Here is a 22,566-nt window from a genome sequence, read left to right on the forward strand (position 1 = left end):
AGATTAGGGCAGTAAGAACTCAAAGGAAACTAAAAACAACCTCTTCTGCTTCATTCAAGCACAACAAGGTAACAGGGAACAGATGCTGTCATCAATTCATAACACTTTGTTGCTCCTTTGTGATCACACCTTCTCCCCATTCCTGCTCCAGTGTGAATTCCCTCCCCAGGATGCCAGCCTTTGCAAACTAATCACAGAATGGCCCGGGTTGGAAGGGACCTCAACGATCATGAATCTCCAACCCCCTGCCTCAGGCAGGGCCAACAACCTCCACATTTAATACTAGACCAGGCTGCCCAACGCCCCATCCAATCTGGCCTTGAACACCTCCAGGGATGGGGTATCCACAACCTCTCCTGGCAGCCTGTTCCAGCACCTCACCACTCTCTCTGTAAAGTAAAGAACTTCCCCCTAACATCCAATCAAAATCTTCCCTCCCTCAACTTAAAACCATTTCCCCTTGTCCTGCTGTTATCTACCCTTTCAAAGAGTTGACTCCCCTCCTGTTTGTAAGCTCCCTTTAGGTACTGAAAGGCTGCAGTTAGGTCACCCTGCAGCCTTCTTTTCTCCAGGCTAAACAAGCCAATCTCCCTCAGCCTGTCTTCATAGGGGAGTTGCTCCAGCTCCCTGATCATCTTTGTGGCTCTCCTCTGGACTATCTCCAACATCTCCCTTCTTTCTTGTACCAGGGGCTCCAGGCCAGGACTCAGTGCTCCAGGTGGGGTGTCCAGATGGGTCCTCACAAGAGCAGAGAGGGAGATAATCACCTCCCTATCCCTGCTGTCCACCTCTCTTCTGATAGAGCCATTTACTTTCTGAGCTGCAAAAGCACACTGCTGGTTCGTGTTAAGTTTTTCATCCAACAGGACCCCCAGATCCTTCTCTGTGAGTCTGCTCTCGAGGACCGCTCCTTCCAGTCTGTATAAATGCCTGGGATTCCACTGGCCCAAGTGCAAAACCTTGCACTTTGCTGTGTTGAATCTCATTAGGTTCATCTTGGCCCACTGTCAATGGTTTATGAGCTGGTTCAGCCCGTTTCCATGACTAGCAGGGCAGAGGGATTTCACAAAATCCGCGCCTCCAGAAAAGGGAAGCAGGAGACCCCAAAATAATTAAAAACAGAGGCAATGATCTGAGAAGAAACAAGCTAATTGGAGATCTGCACTGCTATGATATACCACAGGCTTCTGCTCAAAGGTCTGAAAATCCTCCTGCCCTCCTTCTTCACTAAATGTGGCATCTGCATGGCTTTCTCACATCTTCTCCCTGTTCTCTCTCATTTGCGGTTGCACCATTTTTTTTTTTTTTTTCCATTTACTTAACTATGTTATCATGGAGGCACAATAAACATCACTCATTCATTGGTTCAGGTTTGGCCACTGGCAGGTCCATTTTGATCCTGCTGGAACTGATTTTTATGTAACATGAGGGAGGTAGACATTTCCATTACAGAAATTTTGCCATGTAAAGTATCACAGCTCAGAATTGGAACTGAAGGTAAGTTTTTCCAAAGTTACATGTTTCTAGCATGATCTTCAGCACCAACAGCTGTTTCCTTTCCAGATTACCACAGGATAAACATACTTGATAAATGATACTTAGATAAGCTAATCAAGCTATTAATTTCACACAAGATTTTGTTTTCCACAAATTAAGTATATTTAAAACCTACATCAGAGCTGCTGTTTTTAAGAATGTATCAGTAACATCACTGTATGTCAAAGTATTTTCGTATGGATATATTACAAGATATATATATGAATAAAAAATAAATAAATCCAGTATTCTGTGAAATATTCTGCTGAAATGCACAAAAAAATGTAGCTCCTTGGAGTTATTTATATACTACAAACTTTTCTTCAAATGAAAGCGTGATTTAACTGTGTGTTTTTAACTGTATTTTAGCACATTTCCATTTTGCATGATTCAATATTACTTAACATACTTTAAATGTAAATAAGAAATTCTGTCTAACAAAAGGTTGAAGTTAGAAAGTAAGCATAATATTGGCGGGCGGCAAGATCCATCAACTAACAGGATCAAGAGCAAAAACAAATTTTAGTGCTAACTCTCTCATAACATCATAAGCCTTTCTTATCTCTTTAGATGTTAACAGTAAATTTTAATATTTTCAGTGGAACTCAATTCAGGATCAGATGCTATTTTCTAGCTTAAAACAAAACATCAACAAAGAAAAAATCCAGGAAAATATAATATTAATGGTTTTATGACTCCTTTTATGTTCAAGTTAAAGACTTCAAAAGCATAATTAGTCATTAGAAACAACCTGTCAGGAAAGGGAAATGAATAAATGAATACATTTAATAGAAATTTGTGTTTATACTCTTACTAGCTCTGACTATCATAATACTCCAAATACTTAATTAGTGTCAAGTTTATAAAAAAATCTATTACTAACATTTACTGTCAACAAACACAACAACATTCAGTTTCTTACCAACATCTAAACAGTAATGCTAATCAAAGCAAAAAGCAAAACCATTTAATGAAAGATAAGTAGGTGGAGGTTTCAAAACTTGCTCTACAGGGAAAAAAAAAAAAGTGCTTCAAATGATATCTCATGTACCAAACATTAGCAAAGCAATTTCCTTTGGAAAACTTTCCTTCACTGAAAAACATGGTTTATTCGAAGCTTGCCAAAGTTATTCAATTTTAAATATAGCATCATCTTATTACTTTGTTCATAAAATCTTCTATCCAACCCTTGGTGAATCAGATATATAATTTAATTAATCCAAGGCTATTTATATGGATTATTTTACATAAAAAGGATATAATTACATTACCTGCTACCCTCTGCAGTTTGTTGACACAGTTCATAAAGAAACACTATGCAGTTGCTTACGTATCACCTTGGCAGGATGGAGAAGAGAATTGGAAGGGCAATTATGAAAAAAGTCCTGAGTCAAGAAAAAAAAACAAAACTGTTTAACAGAAAGTGAGGGAGAAAGGAAAAGAAAACAAAGAAAAGAAAAAGCATAGAACAAAAAAAAGAAAAAAAAGAGAACAAGTGATGCAAAAGTAATCATTCACCAGCAGCAGCAGACCAGTGGCAGCCAGTCACTGACTGATGACTGTCTTTGAGAAACTCCCCCATAGTTCTGTTACTGAGCATATTATGTGGAATATGCTTTTCCCTGGAGACATTCGAGGCCAGGCTGGGCAGGGCTCTGACCATTATGATCTTCCTAAAGATGTCCCTGTTCATTGCAGGAGAGTTGGACTTTAAAGTCTCCTTTCAACTCAAAATATTTTATGATTCCACATCCCTCTGACCAATTTCAATTATCTGCCCTGGCTATGTTTCCTTCCAACCTCTTATGCACCCCCAACCTACTAAGTAGCAGGGCAGCATAAGGAGAAATTACCTTGGCTTTTTGAGCACTGCTTGACAATAGCAGGAACGTTAGTATGCCATCAGCACTGTTTTCATTACAAATCCAAAATTTACCACCATATGGGCTACTATGAAGAGAACTTAATCCATCCCAACCAAAGATAATACATTCCCTATATATATATATTATATATATATATATATGTATATATATAATAAATAAAAATCAGGTATACATTTATTCTGGGTCAACATTTTATAATCTGTACCCTAAACTGAGAGTAAAGCTCAAATGTATACTCCTGTTTTGTTACCATCCTGGTTTCAGCTGAGACTGTGTTAATAGCAAACTGACATTTTGGTTACTGCTGAATAATGGTTGTGTGCCAGGCCAGACCACTTGGAAGGGAATAGCACAGCAGCAACATGCTGGGGAAGCAGAATCAGGACAGCTGGTGGATTAGGCAAGAAGTTATTCTATAGTTTTTATATCAACCCATGAGCACTATTTTGTTTCCAGCTCTCCTCCCCATCCCACTTGTGACTGTTTTTGCCATAAAATTGCCGGGAGGCAAAGACCTGACTTTTATTTATTGGCTGCTATACAATGGGAGTAAAAGCATTAATAATTGCAAAAAAAAAAAAAAAAAAAAATCCTTTTGGACATCAAGGACACTTGGTAATAATACCTTTTTTTTTTTTCCTCCTTTTAAAATCTTATTTTAATTCATTTTAAAAATGTATTTTGAGCTACATGTACTCAGAACATTCTTCGTCTTATAGGGAAATGTATTAAATGGAAAGAGATAATTATTTACTTATGAAAGCATCATTATTTCAGAAAGTATTTTAAAATCTGGAGTTTATCCATTCTTTTTTTTTTCCTTCTAATCTTTAGATAATGTAGTCAGTTTTTCTACATTCAAAGTCATTAAAATTCTGAAATAATTATTAAATAGTTAAACATTTGGCATAATTATTTACATTGTTAAGTAGTTATTAATAAAGTGCTAAATAGTCATCTTGTATTCATTAGTAAAATGTGTAATCCTCAAAAGAAGCATGGACATTTAACTGTCACAACTGTCTAGCATTCCATTAAAGGACTGGAAAACTGAGGTTTATATAATGAGGTTTTTGTTTTATGGACACAGCTTGAATAGTTTAGGGAGAATAAAGAGGAAGAATACAGAATAAATGTCAAGACCAAGGTTAAAGCATAAATTACCTCCAAAGACAGATTTAAATTAGCATGGCCTCTTATCTTGACTGCTTAAAGCAGAGATAATTGCGCTGGAGAATGACTAGTTCTCTTTTTCAGAAGGATATGAAAGTGATGAAATGGTTACAAAGCCAGTAGCTGATGGTGGGATATTAAAACCTAGAGAAACACAAGTCAAGTTAGTACTACTATTACTTATTGTGGGTAATGTACTTCTTCTGTAAAGGATTAGCTTTGCCTTGCTCATGAGTTTTAATTATACTGGTTTGTAGAATTTTCAATCAAGCAACAAATTTTGTTTCAATTTGTTTTTAATGTGAAACTGAAAACTAGTTAAAATACTTCCTTCCCTTAAAAAATGACCACAGCAAAATGACATTCCACTGGATGCAGTTGTGCGAGTAGTTCTTGCTGTGGTGTATAGTAGAAGAAAAATAACCTCCTATGTAAGACTGATGCTTCTGCTTCAAACCAAACTAGAAACTGCAGTATTTTCCTGCAAAGCACTGGATAAGGAGGATATTCTAAAATCACACAACAGAGGAATACAAAACTAACTCTAAAAATACGCAATGTTTTAATATGAGCGAAAAGAAGGTAGAGTTGTTGAGGAAATAATGCATTTCTAGAGCTTCTGACAAAGGTTTTTTGTAAGATGTTTCTGTCAAGGTCTAATCATACTATGTATCTGCCTGCTTTTACCACAGTAAATTATAAAATAACTCAAGAAGTGTAGGCATGGTTTTGCAATTGGATACCTGGGATCCAGAAGGGTGGTGTGATGAGAATAATGCTACTATGCAAGAATAACAACTGATGAACAGTCAGCATCTTCAATGTCAATATGCAATGATTCTGTCCCTTAAAAGCAAAAAAAAAATTCTGTACTACATGCCCTACAGTAACTAGGAGATGATCCAGACACATTAAGGGGGTCATAGTTTCATTTCTTTGGAGATGAATTTTCTTCCAATGCTGTTCATCACTGTTGAAAATAGCAGAGATTTTAAAATTCAACAATATAAAATCCTCTAATCATTCTGTGCTAAAAGCTGGGATTCTCTTAAATAAATTCCACATGTTTCCCAGAAAGGTTGTGGAGTCTCCTTTTTAAAGAGCTTCAAATGACATCAGACACTGCTCTAGGTGTCCCTGCTTGCGCATGGGGAGTAGATTAGATGACCTTCAGACATGAATAGTGACTTCAAGCTCCACTTTCTCCCTCAGGGCTTATTTCCTTGTTTTTTCCCTTCTCTGTTATTCTTAACATCATACATTTATTTTAAATGTAGAAAAAATTGCATTTGTAGTAAGATGGAATTGTGCCACCAACATTATTATTAATAGCTATGAACTGTCACAGCACTGAGTAGAAAATAGCTTAGAAAATGCACCATTCAGAAGGCAAACATCTTTCCTTGACCAGAGAAGTTTCTTCGGTGCTTGTTACAGTCTTCTGAAATTCCTTGTTGCAAATATGTGGGGTCAATTTACCATTCAGTAAAAAATATTGTATTTCCACTGAATTCAAGGAGGCTACAGTGTATGAAACACTGGCCCAGAGACACTGGTAAAAAGATCATAAAATGTCTGTTAGATTATATATAGCAACACTAGATAATAGGTACCAACAACCACAAGCTGTTTAGTATGGACAGGTGAGGAAGGAGGGGAGGGATTGTTGCTATCTATATTAGGAAAGGAATAGAATGTGAAGAGCTTTCCCTAAAGACAGCCATAAGTAAGTTGAAAACCTACAGGTGACAGACCAGGGCAGCAAGGGAGCCTTGTGTCTGGTGCCTACTATAGGATACCTGATCAAGCAGAGCCTGTTGATGAAACCTTCTACCCATCAGCTACAGGTGTCGCGATCACAAGCACTTAGAATCCTAGAATCACTCAGGTTGGAAAAGACCTTAAAGATCATTGAGTCCACCTACAGCCTAACCATACTACCCTAATTCTAACAACCCTCCGCTAAATCATGTCCCTGAGCACCACATCCAAATGGTTTTTAAACACATTTAGGAATGGTGACTCAACCACCACCCTGGGGACCTTACTCCAGTGCTCAACAACCCTTTCTATAAAGAAGTTCTTCCTGATATCCAACCTAAACTTACCCTGGCAAAACTTAAGGTCATTTCCCCTCGTCCTGTCACCTGTCACCAGTGAGAAGAGACCAACCCCGCTGCCGCTGTAAGCACTTTTCAGATATTGGAAGAGAGCAATAAGGTCTCCCCTCAGCCTCCTTTTCCCCAGACTAAACAACCCCAGCTCCTGCAGTTGTTCCTCATAGGGCACATTCTCCAAGGTCTTCACAATCCTTGTTGCCCTTCTCTGGACCTGCTCTAGCATCTCAATGTCCCTTCTGTACTGAGGTGCCCAAAACTGAACACTGTACTAGAGGTGAGGCCTCACCATTGCCAAATACAGGGGCAGGATGACTTCCCTAGTCCTGTTCACAGCGCTGTTCCTGATACAAGCCAGGATGCCATTGGCCTTCTTGGCCACCTGGGCACACTGCTGGCTCATATTCAACTGACTTCCATCAGTATACCAAGGTTCCTTTCCTTCAGACATTTTTCCAGCCACTCTTCCCCAGGCCTGTAGGGTTGCCTGGGGTTGTTGTGACCAAAATGCAGGACTCAACACTTGGCCCTATTGAAACTCATTGTAGGGTTGCCTGGAGTTGTGACCAAAATGCAGGACCCGACACTTGTCCCTATTGTAATTCATATGGTTTACATTGGCCCATCGATCCAGTCTATCCAGGACCCTCGGTAGTGCCTTTCTCCCTTCTGGCAGATCAACAATCCCATCCGACTTGGTGTTGTCTGCAAACTTACTGAGGGTACATTCAATCCCCTCATCAAGAGATTGATACCTCCTTTTCAGATCTTCACTGAGATTGAGATCCCCATTTAGAGATAGGATTAGGAAAGACAAGGAGCAGATGGAACTGAACTTGGTGAGGAATGTGAAAGAATTCAAGAAGGGGTTCTACAGGTACATAGGCAGGAAGAGACAGGCCAAGGAGAGTGTTCCCCCTCTGATGAAAGGTAATGGGGAAGCTGGCTTCCTCAGACATAGAAAAAGCTGAGGTACTCAATGAGTGCTTTGCCTCAGACTTCATAGGTGATCAGATTTCCCGTGTCTGCCAGGACCATGAGCCTCTAGGTGAGGGTGTGGGGAGTGGTTTCTGTTCCACTGTAACGATGGAACAAGTCCTAGTCCTTCTCATAAAATTGAACATGTATACATCAATGAGGCCAAATGATATCCATCCTAGGGCTCTGAAAGAGGCTGATGTGGTTGCCAAGATGCTCTCCATCATATTTGAAAAATCATGGCTGTCTGGTGAAGTCCCTGGTGACTGGAGAAAGGGAAACACTACTCCTATTTTTAAGAAAGGGAGAAAGGAAGACCTGGGGAACTACAGGCTGGTGAGCCTCACCTTAATGCCTGGGAAGATCATGGAGCAGATCCTCCTAGAATCCATGTTAAGGCACACACGAAATAAAGAGATGATTCAAGACAGCCAGCATGGCTTCACCAAGGGCAGTGGCTGACCAAAGGCATCGTGCCTGGCCAATCTGGTAGCCTTCTATGATGAAGTGATGGCTTCGGTGGATGGGGGAAGGGCAGAAAATGTCACGTATCTGGACTTCTGCAAAGGCTTTTACATGGTCCCTCACCACATCCTTCTCTCTACATCGGAGAGGTATGGATTTGAAGGATGGACTGTGTGATGGATTAGGAATTGGCTGGCTGGACACAGCCAAAGAGTTGTGATCAGTGGTTCTGTGTCAGGGTGGATGCTCGTCACATGTGGTGTCCTTCAGGAGTTGGTCTTGGAACCAGTGCTCTTCGGCATCTTCATCAATGACGTAGATGATGGCATCAACAGCACCCTCAGCAAGTTTGCAGATGACACCAAGCTGAGCAGTGCAATTGATATATTGGAAGTAAGGTAAGCCATTCAGAGGGACAGATGGAGAAGTGGGCCCATGAAAACCTAATAAGGTTCAATAAGGCCAAGTGTAGGGTGCTGGCATCTCAGGTATTTACACAAACTGGGGGAAGATCTCCTTGAGAGCAGCCCTGCGGAGAAGGACTTAGGGGTCCTGGTGGACAAAAAGCTGGACATGAACCAGCAGTGTGTGCTTGCAGCCTGGAAGGCCAATTGTGTTCTGGGCTGCATTAAAAAAGGGGTGGCCAGCATGGAGCAGGAGGTGATTGTCCCCCTCTATTTAGCTCTTGTGAGGCTTCATCTGCAGTATTGTGTCCAGGCCTGCAGCCCCCAGTACAGGAAGAATGTGGAGCTCTTGGAATGGGACAGAGGAGGGCAACTAAGATGATCAGAAGGCATCTCCCCTATGAAGAAAGACTGGGGGAACTGGGCTTATTTAGCTTAGAGAAGAGAAAGCTCTGGGGAGACCTCATTGTGGCCTTCCAGTACTTGAAGGGAGCTTATAAACAGGAGGGAGAATGGCTGTTTATGAAGGTGAATTGTGGTAGGACAAGGGGGAATGGTTTTAAACTAAGACAGGGTAGGTTTAGTTTAGAGATTAGTAGGAAGTTTTTCACACAGAGGGAAGTGACACACTGGAACAGGTTGCCCAAGGTGGTTGTGGATGCCCCATCCCTGGAGACATTCAAGGCCAGGCTGGATGTGGCTCTGCGCAGCCTGGTCTAGCAGCTGGTGACCCTGCTCATAGCAAGGGGGTTGAAACTAGATGATCTTTGAGGTCCTTTTCAACCCAGGCCATTCTGTGATCCTATAATTCTATGATCGTTAATAAAGATGTTAAATAGAAGTGGCCCAAGTACCAAGCCCTATGGGACACTGCTTGTGACTGGCTGCCAACTGGATTTAACTCCACTGACCACAACTCCTTGGGTCCCACCATCCTGCCAGTATTTCACCCAGTGAAGCATATGCCCATCCAAATCACTGACAGCCAGCTTCTCCACGAGAATATTATGGGGGACAGTGTCAAAGGCTTTACTGAAGTCCAGGTAAACCACACTGACAGCCTTCACCTTCATCCACTAAGCGGGCCATTCTGCCATTGGTTGAAATCAGGTTTACCGAACAGGGTCTACCATTCATAAACTCATGCTGACTGGGCCTGATCCCCTGGTAGACCTTTAACTGGTCCATAATGGCTCCCGAGATTATCCATTCCATAACCTTCCCTCACACTGACTGATAGGTCTATAGCTACCAGGATCATCTTTCTGGCCCTTTTTGAAGATGGGCATCACATTTGCTAGTCTTCAGTCTGCCGGGACATCCCTGGATAGCCAGGACTGCCAAAGAATGATGGAGAGTGGCTGGGCAACCACATTCATCAATTCCCTCAGCACTCTAGGTGCATTCCATATCCAGTCCCGTGGGCTTGTGAGCACCCGGCTTTTGCAGCAGATCCAAAACCATCTCATCATGGATGATGCAGGGCCTATTCTGTTCCCCATCCCAATCTACCAGCACAGGGGGCTGTGTTCCTAGGGAGTAACAAGTCTTACTATTAAAAACTGAGGCAAAGAAGGCATTAAGTACTTCAGCCTTACCCTGATCCCTGGTCACTGTGTCACCCTCGGCATCCAACAAGGGATGGAGATTCTCCCTAGCCTTCCTCTTTCTGTTGATGTATTTATATAAATATTTATTGTTTTCCTCTACTTTAGTGGCCAAATTCAGTTCTAGCTGGGCTTTGGCTTTTCTAATTTTCTCCCTGCACAGCTCCACTATGTACCTGTAATCAGAATAAGTAGCTTGCCCATTCTTCCATAAACTTCCATAAACAGACCATAAGCTTTCCTTTTGTTCTTGAGTTCCAGCCAAAGGTCTCTGTTCAGCCAGCCCGGCCTCCTTGCCCATTGGCTCATTTTCCGTGACTTGGGGATGGTCAGCTCCTGCACCTTTAAAATTACTTCCTTAAATTATTCCCAGCCTTCCTGAGCTCCCAAGCTCTCCAAAACTACCTTCCAAGGGACCCTCTCAACCATGGTCCTAAAGAGGTTAAAGTCTGCCCTCCAGAAGTCCAAGGTGGCAGTTGTGCTGACTCCCCTTTGTGGTTCATCAAGGATTGAGAAATCTAGCATCTCATGATCACTATGCCCCAGATGGCCTCCAACCTTTACATCCTTTACAAGACCTTCTCTGTTAACAAACAGCAGGCTCAGGATTTTGCTTCCCCTTATTGGCTCCTTCACCAGCTGTGTCAAGTTATCTTCCACACACTCTAGGGACCTACAGGACTGTTCCCTGTCTGCTGTATTATAAATCCAGCAGATGTCTGTGAAGTTGAAGTCCCCCACCAGAACAAGGGGGAGTGACCTAGAGACCTCACCCAACTGTTTATAAAGCATCTCGTCCACCTCTTCATCCTGGTTGGGTGGCCTGTAGCAGACTCCCAGGATAATATCAGTCTTATTGGCCTTCGCTTTTATTCTGACATACAAGCTCTCAACCCTATCACCATCACTAATTTCTATACATTTGCATTCTTTCTTAACATAGAGGGCCATACCACCACCTCTCCTGCCTTGCCTATCTCTTTTGAAAAGTCAGTAGCCATCCATCACAGCACTCCAGCTGTGCAAGTCATTCCACTTTGCTTCTGTGTTGGCAACTATATAATAGCTTTCCTACCACACAGTGGTCTCCAGCTCTTCCTGTTTATTACCCATGCTGCATGCATTAGTGTAAAAGCCTGAGCTGGGCCTCCTTTTGAGTGGCAGTAGTCCTAATACCCTCAGGACCATACTCAAGTCATAGCCACCAACCTTAAAAGCAATGTGTGAGAATCCTTCTTTGTTTTTTTGGCTCAAAGCTTGCTTCCTGAGGTATTTCTTGTGATAAGACTCTGAGTGACTTGTTGAGGAGGCAACTAATGGGTGCTAACCGTGTGACAATGGATATCGCTTTGGGAACATTTGAAAGCCCCTTCCCCCAGAACTGCTTCCTCTGTAGAAGAGCGGATGAGAATGCTCAGGAGTGTTTACTGGCGGAAGATCTGGCCTGTGACAAAACAGCTTCAGCTAGGTGTGGTAAAACTGGGGAATGATACCATCGTGTTCTGTGAGAAACAGGATGCAGATGGGTACCCCTGCTCCCTCTTATCTGCTGGCAAGGCCCGGAAGATGGGAACAAAGGAGTTTCTGCTGAGATCCCAGAGCCAGAAGCTGCCACTCAAAGGAGAGCTGACTCAACCACTTTGGATTTGAGCTGTCACTCCAAAGATAGCTGACTTCACCACTTTGAAACCATTGAAAAGGGGCCATCATCACCATGGTCGTTGTCGTCCTTCTCACCGTCGTCGTTGTCAACAGAACAACAATGCCTGACAACCCACCACTACTGAGGATCAAAGACGAAACTACAAACCACGCTGGATCCATGGTGGTGACCATCTCCCTCTTGCTGCCTATAAAGACTCCTTGCTTCTTCTTTTCTATCTTTTCTATCGCCCTCCTTCCCTTCCCCATTACCCTAATTCATAATAGTGTCCGTCCTCCCCTTCCCCATTTCCCTGATTAAGATTTGTAATAAACTGGTCGGACCAACATTTGAACCGTTGCTTCTTAATCTCACGCCGGGTATATAGATAATAAAAGAACCTCCTCTCCCTCCTATAAATTGGAGCGAGACACAATGCTTGTGTTCTTTCTACAAAAGAGTGAGTTGTCCTCCTCCTTCACCATGACACAAGTCTGTGGGATCTTAGTAGTCCATGTAGATCCATGTCCTACAAGCACTGGCATGTTACATACAGGCTCCGTTCTGGTGACCCCAGTTACATCCCACCCCCCTTTGTACCTAGTTTAAAGCTCTATCAATGAACCTTCCCAACTCCTATCTTATGAGCCCTTTCCACCAGTGGGAGAAGCTACTCCTATCAGTTGCCAGCAGGCCTGGTCTCATGGAAACAGAGCAAAGGTCAAAAAATCCAAAACCCTGCCAGGCACATCAGGCTTGAAGCCAGTTATTAATCCACTGACCCTTCATATTTAGTCCCTCAATATCCCCTATAACTGGAGGGATAGAGAACACAACTTGTGCTCCCAAACCCTTTATCTATTGCCCCAAGGCTCTGAAATCCTTTTTCATAGTCTTTAGGGAAGTTCTTCCTGTATTATTGCCACCTACCTGAAACAAAAACAGGGGATAGTAATCTGAAGGCCAAACTAGGGAAGGAAGTTTCTTCCTTACATGTTTAACCCAGGCTCCTGGAAGGCAACAGACCTCTCTGTGTAGAGGGTCTGGTCTACATATTGGCCCTTCTGCTTCCTTCAGCAGAGAATTACCAATGACAGTGACCTTCATTTTTTCTTTGCTGACAAGGTTTTAATGCCAAGTGAGGTCAGGTTAGACACTGATAACACCACCACTGGGGAGAACCATCATCATTGTCCAGTTGTCCCTGCAGAGCACTGTACCTGTTCCACAGGGGCAGCTGGGGAGGCAGGGGAATCTCTAGGAAGGTACGCCTGTCTTGCCGAGCAGGGGTATTTTGCCACTTCCCCACATCCCCTGATTCTTCACCATTGTTGCTTGGAAGAGGAGAGGACAGGGGACTCATGGCAGCAGGAACACTGCCTGCCTGCTGGTTCCTATCTATTGCCTGTTTGCAAGACGACAGAGGGTGACATGCTCCAATGTGAAGCCTCAGCTGTGTGCCAAGATTTCGGGGCCGATAGGGTTTGGCACCACCAATCAATCTCCCTCTCACACTCCTTTATGGTCCTCAGCCTCTCCACCTCCTCCTTCAGGTTAACCAGAAGGTTTAGTAAGTCCAGAGACCTGCACACTAGCATCTTGTTTCAGGACCTCAGTCTGGGTCTCTACATTCTTCTTGGCTGCAGCCTTCCTTTTGTGTGAACATGGGATCTCTGTCTGGGTCTCCACATTTTTCCTGGCAGTAGCCTTCCACCGGGGTGCAGTCATGGCAATCCAGCAGACTCACCAGCACTATTTGGACAGCCTTGATGGGCAGTGACTGATCAGCCCTGCCCTGCTGCTGGTAGTGCTGGCACTGCCCTCGTCCTATTACCAAGCCATTAGCAGGTGCCCCTGCACTTATTACTCTCTTCACAGTGATAACAACCCTCCTCACTGTGCAGTCCTGACAAAGAGGTGGCTTATGATTTCTCTGCATTTGAACACCCTATGTGATTCACCCTGACTCCTCCTCTCTGTTCCTGGGACTTTTTCAAGGCAGGGGCATGGATGCAGAGCCATTGCCCTGACAATGCCCACTTCATATCAGCTGCTCTTACAAGAGCTGCCGGGCTGCTCTGTTATCTCGGGGTTCCCTGAATGAATGAACCAATTGAAATCCATCTGTTCTTCACAGTCAGTTGCTGCGGTTGTGGCCGGGACAGCCAATGCAGATCAGCGACATCAGGATAGGAGGCTTCCTTGGCTTTAGTGACCATGCCATGATTTAGTTCATACACCTGAAGGATATGAAACAGAGTAAAATGACAAGGGTATGGAACAGAGCTGGCACATTTTTTAAGGAAGCTTTCCTCAGGGCAAAAGAGCTCTCTATCCCCAGGTATAAGAAGTCAAGAAAGGAAGGCAAGAGACTGCCATGGCTGAACAAGGACCTGCTGGCCAAACTGAAGAGCAAGATGAAAATGCACAACTAGTGGAAGCAGGGACAGTTACCATGGGAAGAGAGAAAAAAAGCTGCTAGCCTGTGTAGGGATGAGGTCAGGAAAGACAAGGCCCAACTTGAACTAAACTTGTCAAGAGGCAGAAAAGTCCAGGAGGTCATACCCCGCTAGCGGAGACACTGGCAAGCTGGTAAAAACAGACAAAGAGAAGGCTGAGGTACTCAACAATATTTTTGCCTCAGTCTTCTCTGATAACTGCTCATCACACAGCTGAATGTTTGGTTTAGAAAAAGGGTTTTGGGGAATCAATATCCTTTCCACTGTAAGTGAAGATCAGATTCATAACCACTTGAGGAACCTGAATATTGAGAAGTCTCTGGGTCATGATGAGATGCATCTTTGAATCTAGAGGAAATTGGCTGATGTAATTGCCAAGCCACTCTCTATGATATCTGAAAGGTCACAGCAGCCAGGTGAAGCTCCTGGTGACTGGAAAAAAAGGCAACCTCACACTCATTTTCAAAAAGGGCAAAAAGGATCACCCTGGGAAATACCGACCTGTCAGTCTTGTATCTGTACTGGGAAAGATCATGGAGCAGATCCTCATGGATCTATGCTAAGGCATTGAAAGACAGTAAGGTAATACAGGAGAACCAGCACAGCTTCACCAAGGGCAAATCCTGCTTGACCAATCTTCTGACTTTCTATGATGCTGTAACTGCATCAATGGACAAAGGAGAAGCCACTGGTGTCATACCTCTGGATTTAAGTAAGGCTTTTGACACAGTACCCCACAAAATTCTTCTCTGCAAATTGGAAATATATGGTTTTGATGGATGGACTTTTAGATGAATGAAGAGCTGGCTGCAGGATCAAATCCAGAGAGTGGTCAATGGTTCAATGCCTAGATGGAGACTGGTGATGAATGGTGTCCCCCAGGGATCAGTTCTTGGACCAATAAATACTGTTTAATATCCTCATCAATTACATTGACAGTGGAGTCAGGTGCACCCTCACCGAATTTGCTAATGACATGAAGCTGTGGGGTGCAGTTGACATGCCCATGGAATGGGATGCCATCCAGAGGGTCCTAGGCAGGTTTGAGCAGTGGGCCCAGGTGAGCCTCATGAGGTTCAACAAATCCTTGTACAAGGTCTTGTACCTGGGTTGAGCCAACATCTACTGCCAATACAAGCTAGTGTAAGGATAGAGCAGCCCTGCTGCAAAGTACTCGGGGGTACTGGTGAATAGTAAGCTGCACATGAGCCAGCAATGTGCCCCCCCATCCCAGAAAACCAACAGTATTCTGGGCTGCATCCAAGGAAGTGTGGCCGTCAGGGTAAGTAAGGTGATCCTGCCCCTCTACTTTATGCTGGTGAGGCCTTACCTGAAGTACTGCATCCAGATGTGGAATCCTCAGTGTAGAAGAGTCATGGACCTGTTGGAGCATGCCCAGAGGAGGGCCACAAAAATGATTCAAGGGATGGAACACCTCTCCTACGAGGTCAGGCTGAGAGAGCTGAGTCTGTTAAGCCTGGTAAAAGTAGGCATCAAGATGACCAGATAGCAGCCTTTCATCATCTGAAGAGGAGTTACAGGAAAGTAGGGGACAGATTCTTTAGCAGGGTCTGTGGTGATAGGACAAGGGGAAACTTTCACAGAATCACAGAATCACAGAATCACAGAATCACCTGGGTTGGAAGGGACCCCAAGGATCATGTAGTTCCAACACCCCTGCCTAGCAGGGCCACCAAACATACACATTCAGATCAGGTTGCCCAGGACCCCGTCCAACCTGGCCTTAAACATGTCCAAGGACGGGGCATCCACAACCTCCCTGGGCAGCCCGTTCCAGGGCCTAACCACTCTCCTAGTAAAGAACTTCCCCCTAACATCCAACCTAAATCTTCCCTCCTTCAACTTGGATCCATTTCCCCTAGTCTTGCTATTGTTAGCCGTTTTGAAGAGTTTACTCTCCTCCTGGGTGTAGGTTCCCTTCAAGTATTGATAGGCTGCAATGAGGTCACCCCGCAGCCTTCTCTTCTCCAGGCTGAACAAGCCCAACTCCCTCAGCCTGTCCTCATAGGGGAGGTGCTCCAGCCCCCTGATCATCTTAGTCGCCCTCCTCTGGACCCTTTCCAAAATCTCTATGTCTTTCTTGTACTGAGGGCTCCACACCTGGACACAGTACTCCAGGTGGGGCCTCACAAGAGCCGAGTAGAGAGGGACAATCACCTCCCTGTCCCTGCTGGCCACCCCTCTCCTGATGGAGCCCAGGATCCCATTTGCCTTTCGAGCTGCCAGAGCGCACTGCTGGCTCATGTTCAGACTTTCAAACTTAAAGAGAGTAGATTAAGGTAGGATATAAGAAAAAAGATGAAGGTTGTGAGGCACTGTAACAGCTTGCCCAGAGATGTGGTGGATGTCCCTGAATACATCCAGGATCAGGCTCTGAGTAATCTGATGTAGCTCTGCATGTACCTGTTCATTGCAGAGCAGTTGGATTAGATGATTCTTAAAGGTCTCTTCAAAAGCTAAGGTTTCTATGATTCTGTGATATCTTTACTAATTGTACTAATGATGGCATGTTGATCTATTACGAGGCAAGGAATTCTGAGAATGAGAATGCAAGATCTCATTGCATTACATTGCTCATTTATTTGGCAAGAATAATTTTGTTTTACTGCTTTATGATTATTCATAATGACTTGTAAATTTTCCGTAGTATATTTTGAAAAAGTAAGTGTTAATAAAACAACAAAACCATACAATATTTTGCCATGAAATCTTTAGTACAAAGATAGTTCATTTTGGAAGTAAATTTATATATTGCAGCTTTGTGAAACACTACATACATCTTTTTATTGTCAGCAATGTTACCGTTTTTTTTTTTTCTTCTTTTGATGTGTTATGTTTCATAGCGGGGTATTTCTGTTTGGCAAAATTATTCCTTTGTCATGTCTTGGCTACTGCAAACAGAATCAAATAGAACATCTTTGCAGGGGAAACCACAAAGGAGTGGATAGAAAAACATCTATCCAAAACAAAATTTCCATAGAAATTTTTTCCTCCTCTTCTCAGGGTCACAAATGTTTGTGGATTTGTATATAAATTCAAGTAATCAATAGCTTGAGGAATAGCAGTCAAAGTAAGGCAAGAGCTTGATAGTGGTTACTTAGCAATTTGGTAAATACAACACATTTCTGTATCTAATTAGTAAAAAAGCACTATGGATACTATGTTTTTAATCTCTGGGGAAATTGGTTTGCTTGTTTGCTTGCTTATTTGTTGCTTTTTGTTTGTTTGTTTTAAAAGGCAACTGGAATTATTCAGGATACTTACCTCTTAGTTCGTATCAACCAGGTTTAGAGATGTAATTAACTTGTATGAGTTAAGAGTCCAGTTGCCTTAGGTGTCTGTTCAGTAGCTTGTATTCACAGTTAAATCTTCCACTTCAACACTTTGTTCTGAATTAGATTAACCTTAGTGAAGTTGAGAAATGTAATATCTCTCATCCAGATAAAGTGTGAAAAAAACATCCAAGCCGGTCTATATCCTTTACAGCATAGACAGCTGAAACAGTAACGTCTTCTGCCTTTAAAAGAATGCACAAAGGGCTTGCATTAAGAGTTATTTGCTGTTTTCCAGTGTGTTGCTAAAAAGAGAGGTTTGCTATGATCTAGTGACAAACCCAAACATACAGGAGTATCTGTATTTAAAGCCCTGTATGTGAGAAAGAAATATCAAATTGCTAAGAAAAAAAAAAAACAGAAGGAAGAAATATACAAGAAAGACAATCACAGAAGTATTGTTTTCAGGGTCATTTTAACACAGAGCATTTGGAACTAAATGTCAAAACTATACGTGAAAAAGCTACAAATTATGACAAAGGAAAACAGAAAGAGCAGTGGCATTTTCTTTTCTCATATATGCTAGCCTTTTGTGCCCCCATAGGAAAAGAAAGTTTTGTACATTCTTTCAATGTTAACTTCACAACAGTGCATTTGCTAGATCAATGACTTTATCTCATGCTGGCTAATTATTTACATTTATACTTGACTTGAAGGTAAGCTGGAGGTAGAGATGTTATTATTTTTTTCCTTTATTTCATAGCATAACAATCATGACTACAGAAATCAAAAAATGTCTCACTATCTGACCAAAAGTTAGTGCTCCATTTTGTCACAAGGACACTGAGAAGAAGGCATTTGCAGGTCAAGCGGTTTTAATTTGATATATAGTTTCATAGCAGATGTGTCCAGCATATTTTTTAGCATAAAAGGAAGATGTAAAATAATAATGATTAATGACTGCGCTCTTTCCTTGCTTTGTATATATTAAACTGGAAAGAAGCACTTTTTTTTTTTTTTTTTTTTTTTTTTTTGGGGGGGGGGGTAGGGAGGGAAGGAAAGAAAAAAAGAAAAAAAATATAAGATATAGGACTACTACTATATGCTTGGCACATGGAGATATGTTCACTAAGATTCAAACCTTTGTGGGAACTGCTGAATCACGGACTGAACCTCTGACTGATAACCTGAGGCAAGCAATGAGTCAGCCCTGGAAGAACAGGTGTGCTGCTGGAAGGGGTGGAGCTTGGCTCCACCTCTCCTAGACCCCATTTAAGAGCTGACTGCAAGTGGGGAAGGACCTCTTTCTGGAGATCCCTCCTTTTGGAGTTTTCCAGTGAGCCCAGGATAAGGTTAAGCCCTTTATTTACTCTTTTTTTGCTGTAATGACCTTACTTACTTTCTTGTGTATTTCTTAATTGTAACACATGTATAGTCATTGATTATACACTTGGCGAGCCAGGAAGGCCAAATATACTAAAACATACATCACGTCCTTTCTATGGAATTTCTATAAAGGGGTCAGGGGAGAGAATGCTACCCCCCTAGATAAAATAATTCCAGGGCAGATCCCAGAACTTCTGGGATCTCCCTGTTATGAACTGCATGTTATGGGAAGTATCTCCCCATATTGCATGGCAGATTACTTTCAGGGGCTTAGCAAATATATACTTATCATGAAAGAAAGACAGTTAGCTGCCTACACAGTGGCACGGCCACTAGTAAATGCTTTAAATTATGCTGAAATGAGGAATAATACTTTAGAAAATGAAAACCAACTTTTGAAAGATCGTATTGAAAAGTTAGAGAAAGAACTTGGCATATTAACAGGGAAGAAACCAATTCTGCATCTTCCAATTAGTCAAGTTTGTAACATTTCAATAGACAGTGACCGGACTCCTGAATCAACAGATTTTGTTGATCAGGAAAATAAAAAATGCAAATTAGATCTCAAATGTCCAATTTTGACAGGTTCGCTAGAAGTCCGTCCTGTTATAACTCAGAAAACAAAAAAAGTACAGGACAGACCGGCAGGGGTGCTGCCTGATCAGTGGCCCCCTGCCCAGACTCATTTGCACGTAACAGCCCGGCCATACAAGGCAACGGAATTGATGGATTCAGTGCAATGATTTGAGCAGAAACCTAGAGAAAGTGTGTGTCTCACTCCAATTTAGAGGAGGGAGATGAGGTTCTTTTAATATCTGTATACCCGGTGTGAGATTAAGAAACAACGGTTCATATGTTGTTGCATCCAGTTTATTACTAAAACCTAATCAGGAAGACGGGGAAGGGAAGGAGGGCGATAGAAAAGATGGAAAAGAAGCAGGAGTTGCGTAAAGCGAGGATAATCACCAGCAGGATCCAGCAGCGGTCCCGTTGCACGATGTTGGAAGGTCCCGGGCAGACGCAGCAGGAGACGGGGAGCAGCAGCGTGGCCAGCCTTGAGCAGCAGGCAGGTAGACGAGGAAGTCAAGGAGCCAATTCTTGAAGCAGCAACAGCAGTCAGGCAGCAGGCATAGGAGAGTTCGACAGTATGCAGGAATCACCTCAATCTTCAGGATTCCCTCTACCCTCGTGGTTTTCAGTTCCTCTTTTATCCTCCTTGTTCTCCTGCCTATGTGACCAGGATGGGCCTCGAGCAAGAGTCATTGAGTACCCTCTAAGATGGCCCATCATCTTGAGATAGGTCCACACAAAGGAGCACTTCACAGCTATTTAGCTGCAGTTCATCTCGCTCTTGTTGCCCCTGGCCTTGTCCATCTGCATTCCCCCAGACAAAGGATTTCACAACCTTTGCCTAGGGCTTGCCTGGACTTGTCCATCTGTGTCCTTAAGACAAAGGTTTTCACGGTCACAAGAATCACAAGAATCACAAGGTTGGAAACGACCTATAAGATCATCCAGTCCAACTGTCTCCTCATCACCATTGCCACCACTAGTACTAAACCATATCGCGCAGCACGTCATCCAGACGCGTCTTGAACACTGCCAGGGATGGTGACTCCACCACCTCCCTGGGCAGCCATTCCAGTGCCTGACTACTCTCTGAGAGAAGAAGTTCTTCCTTATGTCCAACCTGAACCTCCTCTGATATAACTTGCGGCCATTGCCCCGTGTCCTGCTCGTTGCCTGGGAGAAGAGGCCAAATCCCTCTTCACCACAACCTCCCTTCAGGAGGTTGTACAGTGCAATGAGGTCCTTGCTTGGGACTTGTCTGGACTTGAACAAGTCCATCTGTGTTCCCAGCAAACTTTGAGACACAGACGTTGACAGAGTAATATCTTACAGAGTAATATCTTACAGTGTTCCAGCTTGGTTATTGAGACTGTGGGATTCTGGGGAAGAAAGTGTTTTGGTAAACGGTCCGGAAATAGCCAAGTTGGCCACTATGACTGTCCATCCTGCTCTCAGGCAGAGATTATATGCAGATAATCAATATCTTAATGAAAACCATTCTATAATAGAATGGTTAATGGCAGCCTGCCATATGGTATGGCCGAATAAATCTGATATACTTCTACATACAGGGATGTGGTCCTCCACTGAGGACCTTCAAAATCATATCCGTGAACTAGGTGTAAGGGAAGCAATTTATGAAGACACATTTGATGGCCCCAGTATGGTCAAATTCTCAGAGGGGGTGAGAGGCTTAATTCTACAGCAAGCCCCCTCTCGTTTTTGTGGTACTTTGGTCTCTGTATTAAATCCCCTGGTGGCCTCAGAAGCTGTAGTTCAGCAGGCTGCCCAGTTAGTGGCAGACCTAGGAGAAACAGAATGTCTGCAAACCAGGCGCAATATTCGGACATTAGAAGAAGCTGAGGTCCTGCTGGTGATTAAAACCAAGACGCCGGCTATGTGAGCTCCTCAATCAGGACCCATAAGGGTTTCCCGAAAACAGATGTTTACTGATTTAATTCAGGCTGGGGTCCAATTTGCTAAGATTTACAGCCAGCCTAATTATGTCCTGCTCCAGCTTTGGAGACAATGAAAGGACAATCACAAATTTCAGAACTATCCTAAGAAACCAAGGGTAAGGCTTATAGAGAAAATGCCAACAATGACAGTTGTTGTTGCACACAGTATGGGAAATAAACAAGAAGAGTTGGAGATCTGTGTGTGGTCGCATTGCTATGATCTCATTGCAATCACAGAGACGTGGTGGGACAGCTCGCATGACTGGAACGTTGTCATGGAGGGCTATGTGCTTTTTAGGAAAGATCAGCCAGGGAGGCAGGGTGGTGGAGTTGCTCTTTATATGAGAGAGCAGCTAGAATGTATTGAACTCCACCTGGGGGAGAGTGGTGTAGCAGTGGAGTGCTTGTGGGTGAGAATCAAGGGGCGGGCTGGTAAGGGGGATACTGTTGTGGGTGTGTACTACAGGCCCCCTGATCAGGAGGAGGAGTTTGATGAGGGCTTCCATAAGCAACTGGAAGTAGCATCACGATCCTCCTGGATCGTGATCCTCCTGGACAACATGCTCGGTCACATAAAGAATGAGCATGTGATCCGAGACAGCCAGCACGGCTTCACCAAAGGAAGGTCATGCCTAACTAATCTTGTGGCCTTCTATGATGGAGTGACGGCATTGGTGGACGAAGGGAAGGCGACCGATGTCATTTACCTGGACCTGAGCAAGGCCTTTGACATGGTCCCCCACCACATCCTCATCTCCAAATTGGAGGGAAGTGGATTTGATGGGTGGACGACCCGATGGATAAGCAATTGGTTGAAAGGCCGCAGACAGAGGGTGGTGGTCAATGGCTCTATGTCCAGGTGGAGGCCGGTAACAAGCGGTGTCCCCCAAGGGTCTGTCTTGGGACCGGTGCTCTTTAACATCTTTATTAATGACATCGATGAGGGAATCGAGTGCACCCTCAGCAAGTTTGCTGACGACACCAAGCTGAGTGGTGCGGTTGATACGGTGGAAGGAAGGGATGCCATTCAGAGGGACCTCGACAGGCTGGAGGGCTGGGCTCGGGTGAACCTGATGAGGTTCAACACGGCAA

The sequence above is a fragment of the Lagopus muta genome, chromosome 1 (assembly GCF_023343835.1).
Source record: "Lagopus muta isolate bLagMut1 chromosome 1, bLagMut1 primary, whole genome shotgun sequence".
In the NCBI taxonomy this organism is placed as follows: Eukaryota; Metazoa; Chordata; class Aves; order Galliformes; family Phasianidae; genus Lagopus; species Lagopus muta.